We start from the raw sequence: 6566 nt of genomic DNA on the forward strand, positions 1-6566 counted from the left end.
TCCGAGGCAGGCTCCAGGCTCTAAGCTGTCAGCGCAGAGCCCGACGCGGGGCTCGAACTCACGGACCAGGAGATCACGAGCTGAGCCGAAGTCTGATGCCTAACCGACGGAGCCACCCAGGCGCCCCTCACGTTGTTGGAAAGCGTGGTTCGCGCTGAGAAAGCACCTTGTGTGGAGGCACAGAGTTGGACGTCAGCCTAGCATTTCAGGAAGGCGGCGGAAAAAAACACCCCACCTCAGTCGAGAACGCTGGGCAGGTCAGGCAGGAAACAAAAATGCTGGAAGCCCTAACACACCTCAGACCAATGACATTCGAATCTGTAGGAGGTGAGGCCCCGACACTGGTAGGTTTCAAAAGTTCCCCAAGCATGGACCTTGAAGGCATTACGTTTGCTGAACTAAAACCGAGGGAAGACAAATACTGCACGATCTCACGCGTGGAATCTAAAAGAGAAACACTCAGGGACATAGAGGGTAGAGCAGTGGTTACCAGAGGTTGGAGGGGGCGGGGTGTGTGTGGGAGAAATGGGAAGATATTGATCAAAGGGAACAAACATCCAGCTGTAAGACTCACGAGTTTAGGGATCTAATGTACAGCCTGGGAATTATAACTGATGATATTGTATCGTATACTTTACTGTTGCTAAGAGAGGAGAGCCTTTGAAGTTTATTTATTTATTTAGAGAGGGAACGAGAAGGGGAGGGACACAGAGAGAGAGAGAGGGAGCGAGAATCCCAAGCAGGCTCCGTGCTGTTGGCGCAGAGCCCGAGGCGGGACTCGTTTCCACCAACCGCGAGATCATGACCTGAGTCGAAATCAAGAGTCAGACGCCCACCCTCCTGGGCCACCTAGGCGCCCCGAAGCTTACACAATCTTATTTGTCAATTAGGTCGCAGAAAAGCTGGAGAATGTTTAAAAATAAGATAACGTAACCGAAAAAGCTCCCCCAAGCGGTTCTCTCATGTAGCCAAGCTTGAGAGCCACGGTTCTCAGAGTGTGGTTTCTGGACCCCCATCAGTATCCCCTGGGAACCTGCTAGGCATGCCCCACCTCAGAGCTACTGAATCAGAAATGCAGGACTTAATAAGCTCTCCAGCTGATTCTGATTCATGCAAAAATTTGAGAGTCCCCACTAGGGGCATAGGCTTCTTATTCCATTCTGGAACGAGAGACCTTGGATCTCTCTGATCAAGCACATTGACCTTTCACCAACCAAGGCAATTATGGAGCCGTCCACCCCCTTGTACCTCTGGGTCTCCTTTTGGAAAGTCTGGATCAGTAGCTGTCTCTGCGTTTCAGATAGTGGTCACTACTGCCGGGATTACCCTCATTCTGCTGGGTCCCGTTTTTTTCGGGAGGCCCCCATATAGTCACCTCTAACGTATTCCTGTGAGTGGAATGACAGATGCGTATATCACAGAGGATCTTTTCAAAGAGGGTTAAACTCCTTTAACATGCCACTTTCGGGGCGCCTGGGTGGCCCAGTCGGCTAAGCATCTGACTTCGGCTCAGGTCATGATCTCACGGTTCGTGGGTTCGAGCCCCGCATCGGGCTCTGAGCGGACAGCTCGGAGCCCGGAGCCTGCTTCGGATTCCGTGTCTCCCTCCCTCTCTGCCCCTCCCCTGCTCCCGCTCTGTCTCTCAAAAATTAATAAACATGAAAAAAAAAATTTTTAATGCCGCTTTCCACCTCACCTTCTGCCTTCAATCTTCAACAATATCTCCCCAGCATTTCCTATATGATAGACAATGATTTCTTCTCATCCTTAGCGACGGACTCTACGCTTGACCCCCAAAAGCCCACTGACTTGAGGCTAGAGACTCCGTCTGGCCCTCGTGTTCTCAGCTGTGATGGGCGGATCTAACTATCTCTTAATAGCAGTATCTAGTTTCATTTTTCCATTCTTGCTCATTTTTACCATCACTAGGTGTATGCCGGGTGAGGGGGCAGTCTCGTTGCAGAAAGTCAGCGGTAGTAACATTCCGGTGGGCTCGAAGCCCGCGTCCTCCATTTGGGAACTTGGCATCTTGGCTCCGTGCCACAGTCTAGTGTTTGTGTGGGAACTGAAAAGGGACTTGAGACCTCGGTGCAGAGGTGCCTGAGAGGCTTGGAGAAGCTTCCCTGCAGGGACTCCCCTAGGCTCCGCCTGTTTTCTCTTTCAACACATTTAGCAAAAGACAGACGAGAGAAGACGCCAAGACTGCGCTGAAATCAGCAGGCAGCAGAAAGTCTCCGGAGCTTCTTGAGAAGGGAAGGCGTGATATTCCGTAGGAACCGGGGCAAGAAGGGGCTGGAGTCAGAGATCGGCTCATTCATCCAATACGTATTTAAGGAGCTCCCACTGCTGCTAGGGACACAACCTTAAACGCCACACGCTTCCTGCTTCAAGGAGTTCACATTCCAGGCGGGGAGGATTTGAAGGATGTGTGCAGATACAGCAGAATGCAATATGGCAAGGGCGAAACACCATGGGGAGTCGGGCGGGGAGATCCTAACCTGATCCGGGGCAGGGGAGGGGGAGGGGTCGTCCCTACAGGTCTGGCAGGAGGCAGCCAGGTGATGGATGGAGGGCGAGAGGCAGGCAGAGGGCAAAGAGAGACGTGAATAAATGCAGCCAGTTGTGGGGGCAGGGTCGGAGCCCGGATTGTGTGGGGGAAGGGGAGAGGCTGGGTCTGGAGGCATCGGCAGAAGACTGTTTTGCAGGCAAACGAACAGCGGTTCGGCCGCTTCCGAGCTCCAGTCTCCTTCATCCGGTTGCCGACCTGCTGCCTGCATCTGGACGTCTCCATGAGCATCTCAAGTAAAAGCATGTCGTAAATGGAACCCTCGGTTCTCTTTCCTGCACCCCCTCCCCTGAGCCTGCTGCCTCGGGGGCGTCAAGCCGGAAAACTTGAGTTGTTCTTGGCATCTCTTTCACATTCTTCAAGTCCAACCCGCGGTCCCTTTCCTCCCTGTTCCCCAAGCTCCAGCCACAAGAGTCTTCTTTTCTTGTCGCTCCCAAGGAAGCCAAGGTCTTTGTGGCCGCCTTGCTCCCAACTCCTGGCCTGGCGAACTTAGGCTCATTTTTCAGAACTCAGCACCACCCCCGTCTGCAGGAACTCGGCCCTTGGTGAGGTCTTCTCTAACTGTGGTTACCCCCCGTGAACCACACGGGCGGGCGTTCACACCCTTCGGTAGCCTTTTCCCACACTGACTGGGTGCCATGTCTCCGAGTGCTTTAATCATCAGGAGACAAGGGAAACAGGGCTGTGCCCACGGCATTTCATTAGCCTGGCCACCTCTGCTTCCCCTCTCTTAGAATACTTGTGCTTTGGGGCGCCTGGGTGACACAGTCAGTTGAGCATCTGACTTTGGCTCAGGTCATGATCTCGAGGTTCATGGGTTCGAGCCCTGTGTCGGGTTCTCTGCTGTCAGCGCAGAGCCCGCTTCAGATCCTCTGTCCCTCTCTCTCTCTGTCCCTCCCCCACTCATTAAACATTAAACATTAAAAAAAAATTTTTAAAAACATTAAAAAAATTAATAAACATTTAAAAAACATTAAACATTAAAAAACAGAAATAAACATTAAAAAAAAAAAAAGAACAATCGCTCTTGGGATGCCCCCTCGGGGAACCCAGCTGCCATGCTATAAGTAGCCGAAAACGAATGGAGACCCCATGCGTGTTTTGGGTGACAGTCTCAGCTGGGCTCCCAGGAGACAGCCGGACTCAACCGCCAGCCGTATCAGCCAGCCACTTTGGGGGTTCCAGCTACCTGAGCCCCTCCACCGACTGCGGCTACAGTCAACCTCACATGGATTAGAAGAACCACCCAGCTGAGCCCAGTCAACCAACAAAATCGAGCGAGATCATGACCGCGTTTGGTCTTAAGCCACTAAGTTTGGGGGTGCTTTGGATAATGGAGAATTGTGACGATCCCCAGTCTGGATGAACTTATGCTCTTCTTGTAGCTCGGAGAATCCAATCCCTTTCCTCCATAGCACTTGCTGCACTGTATTGATCTGGCTGTATTTCATGGACGCAAGATGCAAAAAAATCTTCCAATCTGTTCCGCCATCTTGGTTCCTCCCTCCGCACTTACTGCAATGTATAGCAGTGCACGTATTTGTGTTCCTTTGTGGTCTTTCCCCAGCACTAGTCCGCCATTTCCATGACAGCAGAGACTATGGCTTCTTGTTCATCAGTAAAGGGTCTTCAAGGTACCCAAACCCAAGAGCTGCTTGACTTCTGTTGGACGAAGGAAGAAAGTGTTGGGATTATATTCTGAGGGTGAAAGGATAAGAACTTTAAACAGGTGAGTGACGACGTTGTTTTACATGGAGGAAAAGTGATATCCTGAAAGCTAGCTTTTCATGAGGACGAAATACTTCTTAGCTTTCTTATTGGTTTTTTTTTTTTAATTTTTTTTAACGTTTATTTATTTTTGAGACAGAGAGAGACACAGCATGAACAGGGGAGGGGCAGAGAGAGAGGGAGACACAGAATCGGAAGCAAGCTCCAGGCTCTGAGCCATCAGCCCAGAGCCCGATGCGGGGCTCGAACTCACGGACCGCGAGATCGTGACCTGAGCTGAAGTCAGACGCTCAACCGACTGAGCCGCCCAGGCGCCCCAACTTATGGTTTAAGAAACAGTAAAGACTTTGGGTTTTAGAAAGAGAAGTCTTCGACATCCAGGTGGCCGACCGACACACGAAAAAATGCTCAACATCACTCATCATCAGGGAAATACGAATCAAAACCACAAGGAGATAGCACCTCGCACCCGTCAGAATGTCTCGCATTCACAACTCAGGCCACAACAGATGTTGGTGGGGATGCGGAGAAAGAGGATCTCTTTTGCATTGTTGGTGGCAATGCAAGCTGGTGCGGCCACTCTGGAAAACAGTATGGAGGTTCCTCAAAAAACTAAAAATAGAACTACCCAATGACCCAGCAGTTGCACTACTAGGCATTTATCCACGGGGTACAGGTGTGCTGTTTTGAAGGGACACATGCACCCCCGTGTTCATAGCAGCACTATCGACAATAGGCAAAGTATGGAAAGAGCCCAGATGTCCATCGATGGATGAATGGATAAAGAAGATGTGGTCTATATATACAATGGAGTATTACTCGGCCACCAAAAAGAAGGAAATCTTGCCATTTGCAACTACGTGGATGGAACTGGCGGGGATTATGCTAAGTGAAATGAGTCAGTCAGAGAAAGACAAAAATCATATGACTTCACTCATATGAGGACGTTAAGAGACAAAACAGATGAACATAAGGGAAGGGAAACAAAAAGAATATAAAAACAGGGAGGGGGACAAAACAGAAGAGACTCATAAATATGGGGAACACACCGAGAGTTACGGGAGGGGTTGTGGGAGGGGGGATGGGCTCAATGGGGGAGGGGCACTAAGGAATCTACTCCTGAAATCATTGTTGCGCTAGATGCTAACTAATTTGGATGTAAATTTTTAAAAATAAAAAATAAAATAAAAAAAAATACAAATGAGCTAAAAAAAAAAAAAAAAAAAAAAAGAGAAGGCTTTGGCCTTGAGCCTGGGAAAGAGACGATGAGACAGGCCAGAGAGACCAAAAGTTACTGAAAGGTAATGTTAAAGGTGGCTTCTTTAGGCAGTGACAAAACTCAATGAAGGGATTCTAATTTTTTGAGATGGGCTCTAGAGAGACATTTAGGGAGACAGGAACCTGAGGGAGGAAGAAGACACAGAGAGAAGCTGGGTTCTGAGAGCGTCCCCCAGGGACACGGGAGAGGCCGGGTCCCAAAGAAGAGTTGAGCGGATTTTTTACGGTGGAGTTGGAATGGTTAGGTCTGTGCAGGTGCCTCCTGTGGCTGCTGTGAGCAGGGACCACTAACTGGGCACCTTCAAACCGTAGAAATAGACTGTCTCACAGGTCTGGAGTCCGGACACCTGAAATAAAGGTGCTACCCCTAAAACCTTCAGGGGAGGATCCTTCTTACTTCCTGAAGCTTCTGGTAGCCCCAGGCATTCCTTGGTTCAGGGCAACAAAACGCCAATCTGCCTCTGCCTTTTGTGTCTGTGTCTTCACATGGCATTCTTTGTATTTTCTCCCTTCCCTCTCGGGAAAGTGGAAGTCTATGATTTCTTTTCCTTCTTTCCTTCCTTCCTTCCTTTCTTTCTTCCTTCCTTCTTCCCTTCTTCCCTCCCCCTTTCTGTCTTTCTTTTCTTTTCTTTTCTTTTTTCTTTTCTTTCCTTCCTTCCTTCCTCCCTTCCTCCTTCCCTCTTTCTTTCTTTTCTCCCTCCATTTCTTTCTTCTTTCTTTCTTTTTCTTTCTTTCTTTCTTGCCTTCTTGCCTTCTTCCTTCCTTCCCTCTCTTTTCTTTTTTCCTTCCTTCCTTCCTTCCTTCCTTCTTCCCTTCTTCCCTCCCCCTTTCTTTCTTTCTTTCTTTTCTTTTCTTTCCTTCCTTCCTTCCTTCTTCCCTTCTTCCTTCTCTTTCTTTCTTTCTTTCTTTCTTTCTTTCTTCCTTTTCTCTCTCCATTTCTTTTCTTTTCTTCTTTCTTTCTTTCTTCTTTTCTTTCTTTCCTTCCTTCCTTCCT

Source organism: Panthera leo, chromosome E1 (assembly GCF_018350215.1).
Source record: "Panthera leo isolate Ple1 chromosome E1, P.leo_Ple1_pat1.1, whole genome shotgun sequence".
NCBI lineage: Eukaryota > Metazoa > Chordata > Mammalia > Carnivora > Felidae > Panthera > Panthera leo.